At 43.9% G+C, this 22,505-nt stretch overlaps 1 long non-coding RNA gene across 3 annotated transcripts in view; it reads left to right on the forward strand.

Moving 5' to 3' along the window:
- Positions 1 to 552: 552 nt before the first annotated feature.
- The window catches only part of LOC112579563, a 132,073-nt gene continuing 110,120 nt past the window's right edge, over positions 553 to 22,505 (forward strand). Inside the window, exon 1 of one of the 3 annotated variants that reach the window (XR_006544393.2) lies at positions 553 to 1,227. This is a non-coding gene — a long non-coding RNA (uncharacterized LOC112579563). The remainder of the gene's footprint in view (positions 1,228 to 22,505) is intronic. The other 2 variants (XR_003103889.3, XR_006544394.2) reach the window with 2 other exon arrangements.

Genomic DNA, 22,505 nt, shown 5'->3' on the forward strand with positions numbered 1-22,505 from the left:
CCCAGAGTCCTCACTCTGTGACTGCTGCTTACATCTCATTGGTCAGAAACATATCGTATGTCCGTCCAGCCATACTTGCAGGAAGCTGGGAAATTAGTGGGTTTTTTTTTTTTAACTTTTTATTTTATATTGGAGTATAGCAGGTAGTTTCAAATGGACAGCAAAGAGACTCAGCTATACACATACGTACATCCATTCTCCGGCAGCCTCCCCTCCCATCCAGATTGGGAAATATAGTGTTTAAAAGCTGGGCACATTCTGTGAGCAGTGGGATCAAGCAAGGATGAAGGAGATGGAATTTAAAAATCCCATGCCAGGGGGCCTTCCCTGGTGGTTCAGTGGTTAAGAATCCACCTTTCAATGCAGGGGATGTGGCTTCAATCCTTAGTCGGGAAACTAAGATTCCCACATGCCTGGGGGCAACTGAAGCCTGTGCCCCAGACACAACTAGGAAGAAGCCCGCACATTGCAACTAAGACCATTCACAGCCCAAAATAAATAAATATATATATTTTTTAAATCCTGCTGCCAGGTCTCACCCCAGACCACTGACGTCTCACACTGGGTTTTAGCCTTGACTGCACGTTGGAATCACCTGAGAAGTTTTAAGAACTGCTGATAACCTGGTATCATCTCCAGAGAAAAATAATGTGATCGCTCTGCGGTGAACCCTCCCAGGTGATTCTAATACCTAGCAACGTTTGGGAACCATTGTGCTCCCAGCAAGCCCGGCCCTCAGTAACTGTTCGCACTGCTCAGGTGATGGCAACGTGCAGCCCGCCCAAGAACCAGTGCATGAAGGCAGCTCCCTTCTCAGCAGAAAACTCATGGTACTGAGTTGGGAGCTGCAGTGGGTCGCCATTCCTGTTCTTAAAACTGGGATTTCAGAGTTGGTATCGTTTGAGCCTGTAAACAGACGACGGAGAGGCTGCTTTTCAAAGACAATGATTAAGACAAAGAAATAATTCAATCTCTACAGCCTTGTATTATCCAATTCAAGTCCAACTCAGTGGACATGAATTTGAGCAAACTCCGAGAGATAGTGGACAGAGAAGGCTGGTGGGGTACAGTCCATGGAGTCACAAACAGTTGGACACAACTTAGCAACTAAACAACAACACGCTTACAAAGCACTAGTTGTCGGCACAGAGATTTGCAAAGGACTTTTCCATCCTTGGATATTTTTATGTCTTCAGTCCCTACTCTGAGAGCCCTCTCAACAGCTAGGTGAGTATTACACCTTTTATTTGTGGACAGTGGGGTTGGAGGGTGCTGTGAGTAGGAGGAGGGAGAAGCTCTTCTGGATGTAATGAATTTTCGCCCGGGGCTGCCCTGTGAGTTGTTCAAACTCTTATTGGGGATTTTATTTTCAGTGTGTCCTTGTCTATGGTCATACTATCCTGCTAATTCTGGAAGGGTGAGAGTGTGTTGTGTTCAAAACCCGACTGCTTTGATTTTGAATGGAAATCAGAACTAACTTGAGATGATTTTTTTTTCCCCCCACTCACTTATAATTAGTAGAAATTGTTTCATGTATCTTTGAGCTGGATTATTTCACCTGTGGCAGGATACATTATTTCAGAGGCCTGATTCATGATTTTAAAATGCTTTTAAACCATTTCCAGAGCTTGACCAATGGCCCAAAAGTTTGCTTTAGGGAGAAGGTAAGCTAAAGCCCCTTTTGAGCAACACAGTTCTACAGTAAAGATGAAGGAGATGAGACCGGAGTTGTTGTTTAGTTGCTAAGTCGTGTCTGACTCTTTGTGACCCCATGAACTGTAGCCCACCAGGCTCCTCTGTCCACAGGATTCTCCAGGCAAGAATACTGGAGTGGGTTGTGATTTCCTTCTCCAGGGGATCTTCCCAACCCAGTGATCCAACCCATGTCTCCACCATTGCAGGTGGATTCTTTACCCCTGAGCCACCAGGGAGGTCCCTGAGACTGGAGTCTCAATGATAATTAGTACAAAAGGAAGTTTTGAAATTGAAAACATAGATTTGGCTCTCAGAGTCAAGGTGGAACCACATAAAGGAGAAGGTTTCTTGGATAATTCCCCATAATGTCACCCTGACACACTGTATGTATATTGGTCTTTCTTAGAATTTATCCAAAGATTTGAGAGATTGGAGTATCAAAATGAGTTTGTTATAATAATAGGTACTGTGTTTTAAGTACCTGTTTTGTACAGGACGCTTTTCTAGGCCTGTTTTGCATATTATCTAATCCTCACAATAGCCCTTTTTACAGAGGGTTTGCCTGGTGATTCAGATGCTAAAATATATGCCTGCAATGAGGAGACCTGGGTTCAATCCCTGGGTCAGGGAATATCCCCTGGAGAACGAAATGGCACCCCACGCCAGTATTCTTGCCTGGAGAATTCCATGGACAGAGGAGCCTGGTGGGCTACAGTCCATGGAGTCAGCAAGAGTTGGACACAACTGAGTGACTAACTCTCCTTTTACAGAAAAGCAGCTGAGGCTCAGTGGAGTATGGTGAGTTGACGGAAGTCAGCTCTGTGGTAGGTGGTAAGCTACAGAGCTGAGATTTGAAACCAGGTCTCCCCTTAGGGCAACACTCCCCAAACTTTTTGGCACCAGGAACTGGTCTCATGGAAGATGATTTTTCCACAGACCAGCAGTGGGGGATGGTTTGGGATGTTTCATGCACATTACATCTATTGTGTACTGTATTTCTATTATGATTACATCAGCTGCACCTCAGATCACCAGGCATTAGGTCCCAGAGGCTGGGGACCCATGCCTTAAGGAATTCCTTTAATTGCATTATTTACAGAAGGAGGAGGAGAAAAAAGAGAAAAAAATCTGAGGAAGTGTTACAGAAATGCTCAACCATCTGTGGCTAATTTTTCAAAATATTTTTATCTGATGACTCCACCTCCAGATTTATTTCTAGACATAGGATAGTCATTTCATCAACCATGCTGAGAGGCGGGGGAGTCATGACAGGCCCTCCCCAGGTATGAACTGAGTGTGTGAATGTGGTTTCTGCCATCTCCTCACTACGAAGTGAGAGTCAGTGGGACCAGAGCAGAGGTGCTCAGTCCTGTGAGCAGACCTGTCCTTTTGAGGAAAAGGACTTCTGTTTGTATCATTGTGGAGCATCCTATCTGTGGTGGAAATACCAATGGCAGCTAAGATTTGGAAAAGCGGTAACTATGGCCTCGGCATTTCTTTCCATGGTTCCTCCCTTCTGACTCTGAATTCATACTCAGTAGGAACTTATCTTGTGCCTTCTGTTTGTGTAGCATTATCCTGGGTGTTGTGCCCACCTTAGCCATAATTTTCAAACCAGAAATTTATTCTACATTAATTTCTAGTTTTTTAAATCTTAAAACTAAAGCTGGTTTTAGGAATTGCCATTGGCTGCCAGTCGTTGACCAGATAATATCTGAGCACCTTCGCTTGGCTCACTGCATGCTGTCTATTGCCTTGCCAGCCTAATCCCTTGCCAGTCATCTCCATGGCAACTCCAGCTCCTCGGAGATTTTCATTGTTTTCTGGGGGTGCTTGGTCCACTGATGACTCTGTGCCTTTGCATATACTATGTCTTCCATTTCAAATTCCTTTCCCTCTTAATCTGTAGGGTGTATTCCTGTCCATCCATAAGAGCCTTATTTGCACATCCCCTCTCTGTGAGGCCTTCCTGACCGTTAGGCAGAGTGAGTTGTTCTGTCTTCGGTTTTCATGACTGTTCCCAAAGTAAAGTAAATATAAAGTAAAGCCTATAACAATACTTCTTATTGACACTTCCCTCCCAATGGAAAATGAGAGCAACAAGGGCCAGAACTATGTTTTATTTATCTTTATCTGTGTCATGCCTGCCTGTTGTAGGATTTCAGTAGATGTTTGGCTGAATAAGTTGATAAAATGACACAAAATTGAAACTCCATTCAGAGAACCTGAGATTTGGAAAGGTTCATAGGGACAGGAGATATGTTGGGAAAAACATCATTCCTGATTGTATAACTTTGAACAGATATGGAGTACAATGATCAATATGTAGGTAATAACCAGGGTATTTAGACATATTAAAACTTAATATATGACATTTATATAACTATAAAGAAATTCAAAGTAAAGATGTAGTGTCTGTGGACTTGAAATTATTTCTAGAGGCCTTGTGAAGGAGATCAGTTTGAAACCTATGCTTGAAAGATAGGATGGAAGGTTCTCTTTAGTTTAAGGGGGAAGTCTCAGAAAGCCATCTGCATTGAGGAAAAAGAGGCAAGAATCCAAAAACAGAGTGCCTGGTGCCTGGCAAGTCCTCAGTAGTTGCGTGATTTTGCCTGAGCGTTTGGAGTACCCACGTGCCCCTCATCGACTCCAATTTTCAGTTAATTGAGAACAAACACTAGCAGTCAGATGAACAACAGAGTTAACAGTTTCACTACCCAAAGCATGCCCCCTGGGAAACTGTGGACAACGTGCTCCCCGAAGCCAAAGCCCCAAACATAAATCCCAAATGGTCTTCCTGCTCCTACGTCTGCAAGATAGAGGCTGGTTCCCACCTCTTGATGAGCCAGGTGTGCAACAAAGATGTGTGGCCATCAGAGACAGTCACAGTCACCTGATGAACCTAGTCAGTGGCACGAGGGAGAAAGCTGGAGAGTGAAGGAGAGAACTAGAGGCTGGTTCCTCAGGCGGCTTCTAGAAGCCAGACTCTGCACGCTAAGAACCACAGGAACCCGGAAGAGAAGCAGGCTCCCTGCCACCTTTGGGAGTCTGTGGCAAGGTTTTAGGGGAGAGAGGGGAGATGGAGACAGCTTCAAACACCTCTGATGCTTTGGTGTTCAACTTGGAGTTAAACTAAAGCAGCAGGGTCTCTTTTTTTCTGGGAATAGCATAGACTTTAATAGGGTTGTGCTGTGCTAAGTCCTGTCTGACTCTTTGCGACCCCGTGGACTGTAGCCTGCCAGGCTCCTCTGTCCGTAGGATTCTTTAGGCAAGAATACTGGAGTGGGTTGCCATTTCCTCCTCCAGGGAATCTTCCCAACCCAGGGATCGAACCTGCATCTCCTTCACTAGCAGGCAAATTTTTTACCACTGAGTCACTAATACTGTAAGAGAGACATGTTTCTTTGCCCTTGCCCATGTTTAAATTGGGACTCAAATCTGGTTTAAATGAACATCTTTAGGACCCCAAGGTGAGGAAGGAAGTCTGTTTCAAGAGATGCTTGGCTGTGGGATTCACAAGGACGTTGTATTTATTTCCCAGGGCTTCAGTAACAGATTACCTCAAATCATGTGGCTTAAAACAACAGAAACAGAGTCTCCCCCAGTACTGGTGGCCAGGAGTCTCAAATGAAGCTGGCGGCAGGGACACGCTCCCTCTGGGGTCTCCAGGGGTGCATCTGCCATGCCTTGTCCAGCTTATGGTGGCTCCAGGCCTTCTCTGACTTGGATCTACAGAATCCCATCCCTGTCTCTCTCTCCACGTGGCCTTCTCCCCTGTGCATCTGAGTCTCTCAAACCCTCACTCTGCCTTTTTCTTATAAGAACACTCACAAGTCACTTCATATAGGACCCACCCAAATCCAGGGTGATCTGATTTTGAGACCCTTCATTAATCTGCAAAAATCTTTCTTCCAAATAAGATCACCTTCATGGATCCTGGTGGCTAGGAGTTGGACTTCCTGTTTGGAAAGTTCATATTCAAGCCTCTGCTTGTGGGAATGTTTCCACTGAGATGGTGGCCCATATAAGCTAAAACCTCTTGGAAGCCGTGTCAGCTCAGTCCTGTTCTGACTTGCTCTGTTCTTCAGGGCTTAGGGCTCCCCAGACTGGACCCAGGACTCCAGGAGCCAAATCTCATCTCTCTCTGCCACCCCCTTGTCAATCTCCTACCAACCCCTGCCCCCCCTTATTCTCTCTCCTTGCAGTAGGAAATACCCACTTTAAACACATGGGCCTGGAGAAGTGAAGCAATTTGTCAAGGTTATACAACCAGTTAGCAAAGGCAGGACCAGAGTTCTGTGGTCCTAATCTGAAATAGTTATTTTAAAATCATATGGCCGCAGTTAGACAGCATGTGGAGTAGCGCTTTGGAATGAGAACATTCCGCTTCCTGCATTCCTGGCAGCCTTTCCAGGCTGTCTCCAGAGAAACTTATCAGCCTGTCAGCCTTCTCACCAGCCCCTCTTACCTTCTCCGTGTCATAGGCACGACAAAGTGCAGACAAACTCGCTTCACACAACCTCCTCAGCCAAGCGCTCCGGAGGCCTCCCATCCAAGGCGAGCGATGGCAGTGACTTCCAGGCAGCTGAGCCACCCACGAGCTCTGTGAACTACGCTGTCAATTTTTATTTGAATCCTCCTTTATTCTCAGTGTGATTTCATTTAGGGTTGGCCTCACTTCCTGTTCAAATGCCAGGCCTGTGGCCTCACACTAACTGGCAGAACTATCTTGTCATCACTACAAAGAAAGAACTCTGCCCCTGGACTCTCGTGGAGGAGTGGGGCGTCTATGCTGACTCCATCTTCCCGGGCAGCTCCCAGTCCTCAACCAACAGTCGAGAGAGAGCAACGAGGGATTCCATCTTTACTTTCTGTTGCTGGGAACCACCCTGGCTTGAAATTGTTTCTTTTTCTCAGATCAAGTTTGCTTTCTCGTGTTCTCAGGGAGTAGAAACAGAGAGACCAGGGTATAGATCTCTGAAATGATGGCTCCCATGAAAAAGATCTTCAAAGGGAAATGAATAAAGTATTCTGAACCTCGCCTTGGAGTGCTTATGGAGTCAGAAAATGCCTTCTTTGGCAAAGGATTCATCTCAGCACACATGTAAGGGCTAGAAGCTGATCTTTCAGCAAACATAAAAACTGGAGTATAGGGAATAGGAATGGGACAAAAGAAGCTCACTGCCATTACATTTTCAGTTGGACATCTTAGAGTGACCAGCGGGAGCTATGCCACAGCTAGGAAGGGCCAGGATGCAGGTCTCTGACCACAGCCTAAGAGAACATCCCTGAAGGTTGCTTCTGATATTTTGCCTGTATTCTCTGACTTGATATAAAGCCACTCTAAGTGTCTGCCTCTTTGTAAAGTTCATTTACAGTTGGTGGTGGTGGTGGTTGTTTAAATCTGGGAAGTTTAAGCCTAAGGAAAGCAGAGGTAGCAACCTGAGATCACATTTGAGCTAACTTGGGTACCCAGGCTTCAGAAGGAGCCAGAGGTTAGTTAAGGTGAGTTGGATACACACCACCTAGCAAAGGTCACAGACACCAAAGCTGAGGTTGGAACCAGACTGAAACTAAGCAAGTATGAAATGAAGCTGGGAGCAGAGGACAAAAGCAACAATGGTGTTCAGGTCTTTGTCTTCTTCTCAACAAGGAGACAGAAGTCAAAGTATGCTCTACCCACGTGCATACTCAAATCAAACCGCATAGGCCCTGTGAAAGGAGGACAGGTAGATTCCTGAAGTTCCCCATATGCTTTTCAAGCTGAAATGCCATCCTCTTCTCCCACTCTTTCTAGGTTTCCCAAATCAGCCCTTTATTCTCATCTACAGCCATAAATGGAACTTCATACCTCTCTTGGGGCCTATGGAAATGATGAAACTGAGGCTCGGAAATGAGGAGACTTGCTAAGCTCACACAGTAGGACTCAAAGCCAGGACTCAGAACATGCAATTCCAACTTCATGACCAGTGTCTTTTCTCTATTTGGGGCAAGATCAATAAATATTTTAGGGACAAAGAGTTTGGGTTTGCAACATGGCACCCATTTTGGGATATGCAACCAGTTAACAGTGGATCATGATCTAGGGAAAAGTCCAGGCTGGAAATGTCAACTTGAAGAGTCACTTGCTTGAGAGCTGGGAGGCTGATGAGAATGTTCAGAAAGAGAATATTGAGGAAATCAAAAAAGCTTGATGATAAATCCTAAAGGAATCTCCCAATTTAAGGAGTGAAGGACAACATATGAGCAGACAAAGATGCCCTGGTGGCTCAGACAGTAAAGAATCTGCCCCCAGTGCAGGAGACCCAGTTTGATCCTTGAGTTGGGAAGATCCTCTGGAGAAGGAAATGGCAACCCACTCCAGTATTCTTGCCTGGGAAATCCCATGGACAAAGGAGCCTGGCAGGCTACAGTCCATGGGGTCACAAAGAGTTGGACACAACTGAGCAACTAACAGAAAGAAGATGGAACAGCGAGAGAGGTGGGAAGAGGAGCAGGACAGGCTAGAGCCAGAGGAACTAAGCTAAGACAGAGTTGTAAGGAGGAGACAGTGTCAGAAGGTTTTACTTGGAGGTAATGTTTTGCAGGGGACAAGCTCCAAACAGAGTCTCTTTGAGTTAAAGTTAACGGAGCAGTTGACCTTAGAGGTCTTCAGGCTAGACCTCTTTTCTGAGTTCTAACCTTGTACGTTGAAGTAGTTACTGGGCTTTCCCAAAGTACTGTGAATCATATAATCGTATATTCAAAGTACCGCAAATCGTATAATCGTATATTCAAATCGTGTGTCCTGAACTTACATCCTCCTTTCTGCATTCAGCTCCCCAGTTCAAATGCTCTTTTGTGGTTCTTACTTCCTTCGATGTGTCTATCATCTACTATGTATTCAAAGGTAGCTCTTGGTAACGTCTTATTCCTCACCTACTGAATATAATTCAGCATCTTCCTAGCTGCAAGGGAGGCTGGGAAATTGGGCTGGAGTTGACTTGGACCAGGGCTTGGCAAGTGTTTTCTGTGAAAGGCCAGGCAGTAAATATTTGAGGCTTTGGAGGCCATATGCTCTCTGTTGCAGCTACCCAAATCTGTTCTTGGAGTGTGAAAGCAGCCACAGACAGCAAGTAAATGAGTGGGTGGGTCTGTGTTCCCATAAAATTTTATGGACAAAACCAGGTGGTGGGCTGGATTTGATCCAGGGGTCGTTTGCCAGCCTCTGGCTTAGACAAAGCACGATCTACTTCTAAGTGTTGGGGACACTGGAGCTGCAGACAGTCATGATTCTGTAAGCATGAAGTGAGGGGATGCCACCTATTGGTGGGCCATTAACAGGGCCAGCTATGCCTGGTCAGGGGCATTCTCTTCTCAGGCATGGAAAATGCCCCTTCCTGTGACTGAAGGCCACAAACTAGAGATTGGTGGTCTTTGTTGAATCATGGAAGCCATACTTTGGTTTTCAGTAAAAAGTGCAGCTAAATGTTTTCTTCCCTGTCTATTGCTCATCAGAAGGGTTAGTCACTGATAAGAGCCTTTGGCAAAGGGACCCACAGAGCCTACAAATCAGCAAATTATAAAAATTTTAAATTGGTGTTCTGGCTCTGGAAACTTGGTGGAAAGAAAAGTCGGATTGAAATAGCTGGAGGGAGCTGTGAGGCCAGGGCACCTGTGCTGGGGTGTATGTTAATTTGTTTGGAAATATTTATCTATGCACACATAGATGGTGCACTTGATGAGTGACTGTGTTTGTACTGCACTTACATGCTTTTTCTCCGCCTTTAATGCAATCAGCGCACATTATAGAGGCATGAATATGCAAATGTTGAATAAAGCTTGAATTTTTTAATTAAAAATGCTAAATCAGGGGAATTGTAAGTACCCAATTTAACATTTTAAATATGAAATGAAACATTCTCCTTCATTCCCATTCATGGCCATGGATTTTGTTGATATTCATCATGGAACTTGATTATTTTGTGCCAATCTGTTTTTAAAGGAGCTGGCTTGGGCTTTCGTGAGATCACAAGGACTAGAAGTTGGGGGTGTGGGGAGGGTAAGATGGGGAGGAAAATGACTGTCTAAAGAACGCCTCTTTTCCTATCCTGGTCGATGCTATTGGCACGTGAAGCAGTTTGCAGTTGTGTGCTTGCGAAGACTAACAGCGTATAAATACTCAGTTGGGAATTAAATTTCCAAAAGGAAGCATTTCCCCACTCAATTTTCTCTTAATTCAGAAAAATTGCTTTTAATTTGATGTAACACAGCAGCTTATAACAGTTACATTATTCTCCCCCAGGAATAAATGCAGGCTTTTCTCTGCTCCCTTTTCCAATTGGTAAACAAAAGCTCTCTCTTCAGGTTTTGCTCTTTCTGAAGAGGAAAGCGAGCCTGTCTACTGGCTTGGGACTAAAGAGTTCACATTGAGATGGGTTGTTTGTTTATTAAACACTTCCTTACATAGGGTTCACTACTGTCCATAATTAAGTTACAAAGAGTCCATGCCAGATTCTTTGGAGTTGAGAATCTTCCATGGTCTATGCAGCGGGGTGACATTAGCCAAGTGGCTGGTCGTGATATCAGTAGTAATGATACTTTATAATCTTGTAGCAATTTATTCAAAGTATTTGTGCCCATGTGTCCTTGTTTCATTTGAAACCTGCCTGAGGGACTCAGGAAGAGAATGGGTCAGGCCATTCTAAGTCTCTTTTGAAGCTACCACCATGAGTTCAATAAGGTGGTTAAGTGAGAAAGAAAAGAAAGGGCTAGCCTAATGATGATCGAGTTTGGGTGAACTCCGGGAGTTGGTGATGGACAGGGAGGCCCGGCGTGCTGTAATTCATGGGGTGGCAAAGAGTCGGACACAACTGAGTGACTGAACTGAACTGAATGATGATCGTACCCAATTGAAGCCCAATTGACATGCTAATGTGAACAGGTGGTAGGAAATCCAGTATACAGTGACTCAACAGGGCTTGGTCCACACTCGCCAATAAACTCTCAGGATTTGGAAGGCTTTTCACTTGAGGTTCCCTGGTTTGGTCATTTTCTAGGGGAAATTCTCCCTGGAGTTTGTCCTACTCCTAGTATTTTATTGTATTTTCTACTAATTACTGTCATAGTTCAAGGCATGCAATTTGGAGTTTTCCAAGAATGTGAATTCTTCAAATTCTGAGACCCTTCCCACATTAAGAGAGGGAATACAAAGTGTTCAAGTGACCATGATCTGATGGTGCAAATGCTGCATTCATGGCAATAGCAGAATTAACCTGTCTTTTCTGAAATGAAAGGGCTGACAAAATGTCATCCTGTAATACCCCTGTTTAGTTTAAACCCAATGTTGCTTTCACTTATACCCAAGTAAGGAAAGTGTATATTAAAATTTTTTTAATAAATGCTTCATTTTTGAATAATTCTAGATTTGCAGAAAAGTTGCAAAGCTATTACAGTGTTCCCACACAACCCTCACCGAGTTCTCTCTGCTGTTAGCATCTTACATTACTATGGTACATTTCTCAAACCTGAGAAACCACTGATAGCCACTATTAATGCAACTCCAGACTTTATTTGGGTTTTACCAGCTTTAGAAAAATATTTTCAAATCTCCGATGTCTGAGTCTGTGTACAGGGGTCAGTTCAGCAGTTTCAAGTTCTGTGAACCCAAGCTGATGATGTTGAATCACAGAATGGTATTGTAGAGAATTTTAAGATCCATATAGTGCCACAGTATTTTTAGAAATGAGAGAAATAAAGTCACTGAGGGAACAAAAATCACACAGGGCCAACATTACTTAAGTTGTGCGGAGTATTCTGCCCAGACACCTCTGACTAGTGGCCACTTAGGTCTTGGCTGCCCTTTTCTTGGTGATAAAAAATCCTTGGATATACAGACACACCTTCAGGACACATCGGTGTTAGAAGTCCCTTCCTTTGTAACATGCAGGAAGATCCCAGTTCTCCTGGTCCTTCTAATCTGTTCAAGAAGAAATTCTATGGCAGGAGCTTGGGCAGAACAGGTAGGCGGAGCTTCTGAAAAGAGTGTGATTGAGGTCTATTTCCAGTCTTGAACAATACAGCAGAGAAACGGGTCATCCTAAAACTGTTCGGGTTTCCTGGCAGTAGGCACTTCATTTGGGCTGTCTGTGTGGATGTGGGTTAACTTCAGGTACGTGTAAGGTGGTGTGATCTTGCATGTCAGCACAGCAAGGGGTGCAGGAAACACTCTGTCAACACGCATAACCATTAGCCTATCTACAGCTGATGCCTTTGAGTCATCTCATTGAGGATCAGGGCGACCCAAATACATTTCTTCATAGCAGTACAGATGGATACCAGGAAACGGAGCAGATGCATCGTCACTAATCAGGCAGAGACACAGCAGGCTAACTAAGAGCGAGGATTCACATGCCTTCGCAAACCTTAATTAAAGAGCTCGGCGCCTCCTTTTGTTTTATCTGTTGCCAGTGTTTGGTCTCCTATTGTGACAGCTTTTTTTTTTTTTTTTTTAAGTAGTCATCAATTCGCTGTGATAATGGAATGGGGAGACAGAAGAGTACTGTATCTGTGAAACAGCCATAATGTCTGGCCAAGAGTTAAGGAGCTGCTGTTTCTGCAGCTGCAAACCAGTGTTTGCAAGAACCAACCGCAAGGGAGTCCAGAGAGAGGACGCAGGGATCCGGATACCTCGGAACCCATCCCACATCATCTTCTGTCTTAGGCAACAGCCAACAGAAACCAAATGTCCTGTCCTTAAGGGAGGGAGCGCTAAATTATTGAGCAGGCTCTCAACAGCAGGCGAGTGGAACAGGCATCTGCAGATTTGTGTTTCACGCCCCAGTAATAAATACAGTGTTGAGAGGCGAAATCTGTCCCAGCAAACACACAGGGCTTGGGGCAGACTCTGCTCACAGGCTCTTCCATCTTGCAGAGATTTGAGGCGAAGGTTGGCTGGGCTCAATATCCCTCCATGTGAGCTGGGGGAAGGGCTGGGGGTGGAGAAGAGATACCTCAGCTCATGTAGAACAGGGCTTCCTGTCATTGAGGGAGTTCAAGAAAAGGAAGCCAAGTGAAAATTTCACGTGGTGGAGAATACGCATGAAAATGTAGCTCCGAGCAGGGTCTGTCTTGCCCCCAGGGCAATCTTCTTGAGGTGAGGAGCCCTCTCTCGTTTGCCATCCTGTATCTAGTTCTTTGAATAGTCTCTGGTCATAGTGCTCTACTCAAGAAATATCTCATGGGCCTAGTTTTGTAGAAGCCTGTAAATGACAGTCTCATATTTGTTGCTGGAAGGCAATGGAGAGACACATTGCATCCTAATAATTTGCAAGTAAAGATAGCTGGGTCCTTAGAGTATCGAATTAGGAGTCAGAAGTCCTGATGATTTGGAGTGTACTTTATAAATTCAGAAGTTCTTTTGCCAAGATATGTACTCTCTCTCCATGCCAGTTTCTCAGGACAGCCCTATTTGATGGTGACAGAGGGTGCCAATGGGCTTGTCCACTGCCCTGAGCGGTGTGTTACCCCTTTACATCTTCATCACGCCTAGATCTAGACAAATTCATATCTTTAAAAGAAGACTGGCTCAGGCCCCTCCTCCCCTCCTCCCCCAAAGGAATGAATTCCAGGTATGAGGATTAGAGACCAGAAATACCTGAATCTGAAGATAGTCAGAAGGTTTGGGTGGTATGCCTCACTAGTGTGAGATCAGCCCTGTTTTAAAACCCTTGATGTGGGTTTACTCACCCATATTAAGCACGTGCAGTCACAGTGGCCTGGGCTCAGTGACCTCATTCACTCAGCCTACAGCGCCTGCTTGACCTCAGCTGCCCGCTCCTATGCCCTGGCCTTGGGACCATCTGGCTTCATCTTCTGGGTCGTGATATCGACCTAGGATCTGCCATGTTTGGGTGACCCATCAGACATTTCCCAGCATGCTTTGCTATAGACTACAATAGATCCAAGATGGTGATAGAAATGAGTCTTGACATGTGTGAGTTGACGCCTGGTGTTTAGTCAATTACAATTAGTTAAGTTATTAAGTCAGGCCAGAGACAGGCATGGATTGGCCTCATTGTAATCTTGAGTCTCACAAAGAGGCCAGCTGACAAACCATGTGGAGAATGTATGTAGCCCGCATTTGGAGAAGCCCAACATGCTTTCTCTCCTAGTGGGAAAAGAAAGACAGAGGAAACCATTCTGTGACCCTCTTCTCTTCATTGGAATAGGTTTTTCTTTAAAGCATCTATCTTTCAAAAAGTTAAAAATGCTTTATTATTACTTAGTTACCTGTGAACTGGCCTAGAGGCCCCTTGGAGCCCAAGATTGGAAGCTCCTTGGAAGAAAAGCTATGACAAACCTAGACAACATATTAGAAAGTAGGGTCATTACTTTGTCAACAAAAGTCCATATCGTCAAAGCTATGGTTTTTCCAGTAGTCATGTAGGAATGTGAGAGTTGGACCATAAAAAAAAGCTGAGCACTGAACAAATGATGCCTTTGAACTGTGATGTTGGAGGAGACTCTTGAGAGTACCTTGGACTACAAGGAGATCAAGCCAGTCGATCCTAAAGGATATCAGTCCTGAATATTCATTGAAAGGATTGGTGCTGAAGCTGAAGCTCCAATCTTTGGCCACCTGATGCGAAGAACTGATTCATTTGAAAAGACCCTGATACTGGAAAGGATTGAAGGCAGGATGAGAAGGGGACAACAGAGGATGAGACGGTTGGATGGTATCACTGATTCGATGGACATGAGGTTGAGCAAGCTCTGGGAGTTGGTGATGGACAGGGAAGTCTGGCATGCTGCAGTCCATGGGGTCGCAAAGAGTCAGACACGAATGAGTGACTGAACTGAATTGAGAGGCCCCTTGGATTCTGGAAGTCGTCAGCCTATAGCTTGTGTGTTAATTTAGGTTTACCATGCAAATATTTCTGTACTCCCAAAGCACTTCAGATTTACTAAAAGCACTTCCGGAATCTGAGGGCAAGTTTGGATCCATGTTTGTTATACCCCCACGCACGAACAGTGTCATCTATGTATCTCTAAAAGGCTAATGCTGGTTGGTTCTCAGCAGAACATTTGGAGAACTACACCCAAATGCACTCTCATCAGTCCTGTCAGGGTATTTCTAACTTTGGTTGGGATTTGTGTTCATCATCTGCCAGTGGCTCAGCTTTGAGGGTAAGTCAAATTTTATTTTTTGGGGCTCCAAAATCACTACAGATGGTGACTGCAGCCATGAAATTAAAAGACTCTTACTCCTTGGAAGGAAAGTTATGACCAACCTAGATAGCATATTCAAAAGCAGAGACATTACTTTGCCAACAAAGGTCCGTCTAGTCAAGGCTATGGTTTTTCCTGTGGTCATGTATGGATGTGAGAGTTGGACTGTGAAGAAAGCTGAGCACCAAAGAATTGATGCTTTTGAACTGTGGTGTTGGAGAAGACTCTTGAGAGCCCCTTGGACTGCAAGGAGATCCAACCAGTCCATTCTAAAGGAGATAAGTCCTGGATGTTCTTTGGAAGGAATGATGCTAAAGCTGAAACTGCAGTACTTTGGCCACCTCATGCGAAGAGTTGACTCATTGGAAAAGACTCTGATGCTGGGAGGGATTGGGGGCAGGAGGAGAAGGGGACGACAGAGGATGAGATGGCTGGATGGCATCACTGACTCGATGGACGTGAGTCTGAGTGAACTCAGGGAGTTGGTGATGGACAGGGAGGCCTGGCATGCTGCGATTCATGGGGTCGCAAAGAGTCGGACACGACTGAGCGACTGAACTGACTGACTGACTGAGCATATTGAATTTGCTCCAGGGCATTTGAAAATGCACTGGAGTTAAGAGTGGGTATTGCATTTTTTGCTTCTCATTTTTACCCTTCAACCAAAGACAAACACTGAAGTCCCGTTGGGTGGGTGCTGACCATCAACCTGGAAGCTGAGGACAGCTACACAGAATGGAGAGGTCATGGTTCATGTCTGAGAAGAGTGTAAATGGCAGAGAGAGAAACTAAAAAAGGAAAGTGATAGAAACAGGTTAACACTCCCACAATACAATCTGACCATTGTATTGATTAGAAATAACCTTTCCAGCAGATTGATTCAGGGGGCATTCTACCTCTTTGGGATACAAAAGCTTCAATTTTCCTTTTGCCACCCATGTTTATCTGAGTCAATTGTCTTGCTAATTCATTAGATGATTTTGTTTAAGTTGATGAGTTAGATTTTAGCCACACACATTTTGGTAATTCTCACAGTGTTTCAAACCTTTTCATTATTATTGTAGTTGTTGTGATGATCTGTGATCCATGATCTTGGATATTACTCCTGTGACTCTGAAGGCTTAGATGATGGTTAGCAATTTTTGGTAATAGAATATTTTTAAATTAAGGTCTGCACATTTTTTAAGCATAATGCTACAGCCCATGTATTAGACTACAATATAATGTAAGCATAACTTTTACATGTACTGGGAAACCAAAAAAATTCATGTACCTCACTTTATTGAGACATTCCCTTTATTTCTGTGGTCTGGATCCGAATGCACAATATCTTCAAGCTCTGCCTGTATTACTTTGCAAAGGACCATGACTTGTGTTCATACTCTCTCTCTTGCCATCCCCTTTGCTTGCTTGATGAAGCCAGCCACCATGTTGCACGCTGCCATGTGAGGAAGCAAGGAATAGAGTAAGGCCTCTGGCCACCAGCTCATGGGGAACCAAAACTCTCAGTCCAACAGCCCAGGAGGAAATGCCTCCTGCCATCAACCTCTTGAGTGACCGAAGGCAGTATCTTCCCCAGTCAAGTCCTCAGCTGACCACAGCCAACACTGGGACTGCAGCCTGTGAGAGTCGCTGACAGCAGAAGACTCACATAAGCTGCACCTGGATCCCTGACCCATAGAAACTGTGAAATGATGAATGTAGTTTCAAGTCACTGAGTTTGGGAGTGATTTGTTAAGTAGCAGTAGATAACTAATTTGGCACACTGAGTAGTTGACCTCTGATACCGCTTCCAGACCTATAGGGTTCTATGAGTTTTCAAGGGTTAAAAAAAAAAATGAAACCCAAAGGTATTGACTATATTGGTATCTAAGCTGTGTTTTTTTCTTTTCTTTCTCCTCTTTTCTTATTAAGCCCAATAAATAGTTGTGCTATCTGTTGGGATTCATTTTTCCTTGTACTCAGGCTTGTCAGCTGGCTGAAACCTTATTAGGCTGGCCAGAAAAAGTGAACTAATTCAGGCAAGAGTCTTTGGAAATCCTAGAAAGTCCAGCAGGAAAAGGAAAATACCATCTGGTGGCTAATGCAGTGTGCCTTGCATGTGAAGTAAGAGCGATCAGAGCTCAAATAGAGAGAGTGCTGAGGTGTCATTGATTGCTCTGGGTCTGAGCAGTGCTTTCTAATCCAATCTATTATTTTCACCTTTAGCATCAGGGCCCTTCAGCACAGGTACTGAATGGTTCCTGAAGTCATCTATTCGAGTTGCTGCCACAGTTGATTTCTGCATAGATACATTTGTGACTTAACTGCTCTTGGTTCAATAAAAGAATTACAGGGCTTTATTGCGACTTGAGGAAGCCCCGGCAAGGTTTTGCCACTGCCGTTCCAAAGATCTATTACTCTGCCAGTCCAGCCCACAGAGTTAATGTTTTATATTAAGATTTCTAGTCTTTATTCCTAGAAACAGAGAGGCAAGTGACATGCTAATGCCTGATGTTGTTGAAAGAAATAGAAAATGTGGTTTGAAATTTAGGTGATTTAAGTAAAAGAAAAATCTCAGCACAGTGAACCAAATTGACCCCCTTTCCCCACAGGGGCGTACTTCACAATGCTTGAGCATTGGTGCATTTTAAACCAACAAAATGGTCTAGAAGACAGACCCTATGGAGCTCAATCGTGTGAAAGAAATCATCCTGTGCTCTCTGCACATCAGGTACTTAGAATCCGTTAGGAACAGGCACAACTGCCTGTTGATGCCTCTAAATAGTGTTCTGATTGTGAGTAGCAGTCTGTCTTGGTGGAGAGAGAACGAGAGACATTAAGGGGATGTGCTCAGGAGAATGCACCTGTCACCTTTAGAATCATCCCAGTGGCCTGGTGTCATGGATTTCTTCAGCCGTTCAGTATGTGCTCAGTATGGTGGGTTTTACAGTTCTCTTCCAAAAAAGTTTCCATTTGTAGGACATCCCTAGTGGACCAGTGGTTAAGCCTCTGTGCTTCCAATGCAGGGGGCACAGGTTCAGTCCCTGAACTCAGTCCCAGGGAACTAAGATCCTACATGCTGTGCAGCCAAAAAAAAATTTTTTTCAAACATTTCCATACACAAAGATTTTCACAAAATAGGTTATATCTCCCATAAAATACCAAAGACAATAGATCTAAAGGTATAACAGAAACCCAGAGGTTAAATCTTTTTCTTTTTAACTGGGATAAAATACGTAGAACATGAACTTGGCAGTTCTAGCCATCTTCAAGTATGCAGTGTAATGGCATTAAGTACATTCACAATGTTGTGCATCTGTTCCCACCATCCGGGTTCAGAACTTTTCATCACCCTATGAGGAAACCCTTACGCACTAAGCAGACGCTCCCCATTCCCTCTCCTTCCAGATTCTGGCAACCACTAACTAATCTGCTTCCTGTCTCTATGTATTGGCCTATTTTGTGTATTTCTCATAAATGGAGTCATATAATATGTGGCCTTTTGGGTCTGCCTCTATCAGTATTTCATTCCTTTCTATGGCGGAATAATAGTGTGTGGTATGGATGGACCACATTTAGTTTATCCATTCATCAGATGATGGACACAGGTTAAATGCTTTTGACATTGATTAACAGCAACATTAACTGAAAGTGTTTTAAGTATCTACCACAGATTAATAGATAACTATATTAATAATAATGACCACTTAGTCCTAAACTCTTGAGAGTCCCTTGGACTGCAAGGAGATCCAACCAGTCCATCCTAAAGGAGATCAGTCCTGGGTGTTCATTGGAAGGACTGATGTTGAAGCTCAAACTCCAATACTTTGGCCACCTGATGTGAAGAACTGATTCATTTGAAAAGACTCTGATGCTGGGAAGGATTGAGGGCAGGAGGAGAAGGGGACGACAGAGGATGAGATGGTTGGATGGCATCACCGACTCAATGGACATGAGTTTGGGCAAACTCCAGGAGTTGGCGATGGACAGGGAGGCCTGGGGTGCTGTAGTCCACGGGGTCACAAACAGTCGGACATGACTAAGCAACTGAACCAAACTGAGTCCTAAACTAAGTAGCACATCATAAGAATGACCTCCTTGTTCTGGAATCAAGATTCTTGATTTTGAATCATCTTCTAAAATGCTAAGACAAAAAGGTGTTTGAAAGATGTGATTGTCTTGAAAATGGATCTACTGAATGCCATAGGATGTTGTTACTGGTTCTGGCTTTGGCATTGCACTGGTGAAAACTTGGTCCCCAGTAGAATGATTGTGGAGTGCTTTGGGGAAGGTTGTAGGAGGAGAGTCCAGGAAATCTCTCTTAGGTTATGTATGTGTGTGGAGGTTCTGTTCTTCTGCCTTTCTGGTTAGGGCTTTGTCAATGTTCATGAACAATTTTGCCTCAGGCATGCAGATGATCTTCCCCTAGCAGAGACATTCTTATGTGTGGGTTTCTGTTACTCCAAGGGCTCACCATTACTCCCAGTATGATTGGCACTGTTGAGCTTGGGAAATGGGATAGAATATAGGAAGGGAGAACCCATAGCCAGGGAAGCTGGTAGTAGGTCTGAGATGGAGAGGTTGGGCTGGTGTAGACAGAAGCGTCTCTAACTCATGTTCACATGAGGACAAGAGCTATTCCGATGTGTAATCAGACACCTTCTGTCTAAAAAATGAGATGATTTGGGAACTTCTGAGGGTAGACAGACATCACAGGCCAGAGAAATGGGAGCATATTTTGTTCTGTAGTTCACACACATGTTGGTCAGTTTTAATCAACTCAGCCTTGTGTATTTAGAGACTCCTATCTGAGTTATCTTTCAAGACACTTCTCACACTCCAGCACTTACATCAGAGGAGAAAGAAATAAATGCCAACTTCTTCTTGAACTGAGAGAGTGAGAGCACAGGGGTTAGTTATTGCATGATTCTTTATATCCTCTATAGACTTTATAAAAAATCATAGATACCTTCTGATTTTGTAACAAATTCCTAAAGTGTTCTGCACACACCAAGCAGTTACAACTAAAATGTCTAGCAACTGCCTTTCCTTTTGGAGAAATAGCCCATGCCCTTAATTAGGTCACTGTGTGCCGTGCATGGCATCTGTTTGCATGGTGCGTGCCAGAAAGTCTAATGCGCAGCGTTGAATACTAGTGTCCTGTGTCCTCCACCACCACACATCCAGATGTGAGCTGCCACTTCCACTCCGGTTTCTAGGATTGGCATTTCTCCCTGGCCCATCCCTGCAGTTCTTAGGACAAGATCTCAGACTGGCTCCTGTCTGCAAGTGAACATTGTGTGGGTCAAAGTCAAAGTGATTCATCAAGTGTGAACACAATTTATCTACCTGTGCAGAGTGGCTTTTCAAGGAAGCTGCATTCTCTTTCTAGAAGGGTTATCAGAGTACCTTGGTCATGACAGTATAACACATCCTAGAAAAAATGCACACGGTTAACTATGAGTATCAGTGTACAAGGACACTCACATAGAAAATGGAGCATATTAAGTGCTCAATTCATGAGCCTTCATTTTGCAACCACTGGGAAAAGTCTAAGTCGGGGACCTAGAATATTTTCCGGGTGGGAAAGATAAACAACTAAGGCTTATGCCAGGCTTTTTGGCACAACCTGTCAAGTGTTTGTCTGTTTCTTTGAGATGTGACAAGAAAATTTTAGTCTGATGCCAGGTGGACTCTGCACCTTTGTGGGAGAACTTCTGGATGAAGGCATTGAATTCGGTGAGATACTTAAGGTGTTTCTAAAGTCCGTCTCTTCATATAGAAAGCATAAATCCTTTCTACCTTCTCTCCTGACTGGGCATCCCATCTGTGTTTGAATGTCTTCACTAGCAGGATCTCACGAGTCTAATTCCTGAATATGAAACATTTGCCCTGTTTGTACTTTATGCCTCTCACAGCTCTAGAGGCTAAGACCTCTGAAATCAAGCAGCCAGGCTATGAAGACACCAATCATGTTGCCCATAGCTTCTTACCACAAACTTGATAGCTTAAGACAACAGAAGTGTGTTCTGTCCCAGTTCCTGGACTGCATGCACAGGAACACCAGGGTCTAGAGGAAGAAAAGAATCCTTGCTCTAAAGAGGTGTCCTTGTAAGGGGCCCTGCCTCACTCTTCTCTAAGGAGAAGGAAAGAGAAGAGAAGGAATGGGGGAGGCAGGAAGACTAGGAGAGCTGGGGTATTCTTTTCCCTTCTCCTTTGAAGATTCCATTTAAATCCTGAAGAGAAAGCATTACCCAAACCCTTAGGGATCCTGGAAGAACAGAGGAAGTTTGCAGCACCAGGAGGGTTTGCTGATACTTAATGTGCTTTCTAGCCTTGGAAGCCACAACAGGGCAGATGTGGTGGGAAGCCTAGACAGCAGAGGCTGCAGAGCCTCGAGATGGATTCCTACTTTTTCCATTATGTTACTTGTGACTGTAACCCCATTTGCTTTCGTGATGAGCAACTGAGAGCCCACTGGCGTTTCTCATCTACTAGGAGAGAAGACTATGCTAGATAGAACTATGAAATCAGGGTTTATCTGCTGTATGAAAATATAGGAACCAACTTGTCAAATTCTCTGAGAAGTAATGAGAGCAAAATTATCATAATGTGGTCTCTAAATAAAAAGAATACACATACATAGTAAAAGAGCAAGAAATGTTAATTGTAAAATATTTAGAACATGCAGAAAAGCCCTAAAAATAAAATAAAACTGCTTGTAACTACCATCCAGTGATAACCCTTGGCATTTTAACATATATTGTTCATAAAGGCACACACACTCCCAATTTGGATTATATTATTCATACTGTTGGGTGTTTTCCCTTAACAATATTGCTAATGTTTTCTTAAGGTGTTAATTATTCCTCTAAAGGTGATTTTACATGACTGCATACTATTTCGTTGCATGGTTATGACATAATTTATATAACTAATCTTCTAATTATTGGACATTTAGCTTGTCTCCAGTTTTTCACTCTAAGTGATGCTGCTATAAGCATCCTGAATGGAACTTTTCATGCACATCCTTTCCAGATAATTGCCTTGTTGTGTTCTCTTTCCTATTTTTGCTATTTTCTCGATATATTCAGTTCAGTTCAGTCACTTAGTCATGTCCAACTCTTCACGACCCCATGAACCACAGCACGCCAGGCCTCCATCATCAACTCCCGGAGTTCACCGAAACTCATGTCCATTGAGTCAGTGATGCCATCCATCCATCTCATCCTCTGTCGTCCCCTTCTCCTCCTGCCCTCAATCTTTCCCAACATCAGGGTCTTTTCAAATGAGTCAGCTTTTCGCATCAGATGGCCAAAGTATTGGAGTTTGAGCTTCAACATCAGTCCTTCCAATGAACACCCAGGACTGATCTCCTTTAGGATGGACTGGTTGGATCTCCTTGCAGTCCAAGGGACTCGCAAGTCTTCTCCAACACCACAGTTCAAAAGCATCAATTCTTCAGCACTCAGCTTTCTTTATAGTCCAACTCTCATATCCATACGTGACCACTGGAAAAACCATAGCCTTGACTAGACGGACCTTTGTTGGCAAAGTAATGTCTCTGCCTTTTAATATGCTATCTAGGTTGGTCATAACTTTTCCTTCCAAGCAGTAAG

The sequence above is a fragment of the Bubalus bubalis genome, chromosome 2 (assembly GCF_019923935.1).
Source record: "Bubalus bubalis isolate 160015118507 breed Murrah chromosome 2, NDDB_SH_1, whole genome shotgun sequence".
In the NCBI taxonomy this organism is placed as follows: Eukaryota; Metazoa; Chordata; class Mammalia; order Artiodactyla; family Bovidae; genus Bubalus; species Bubalus bubalis.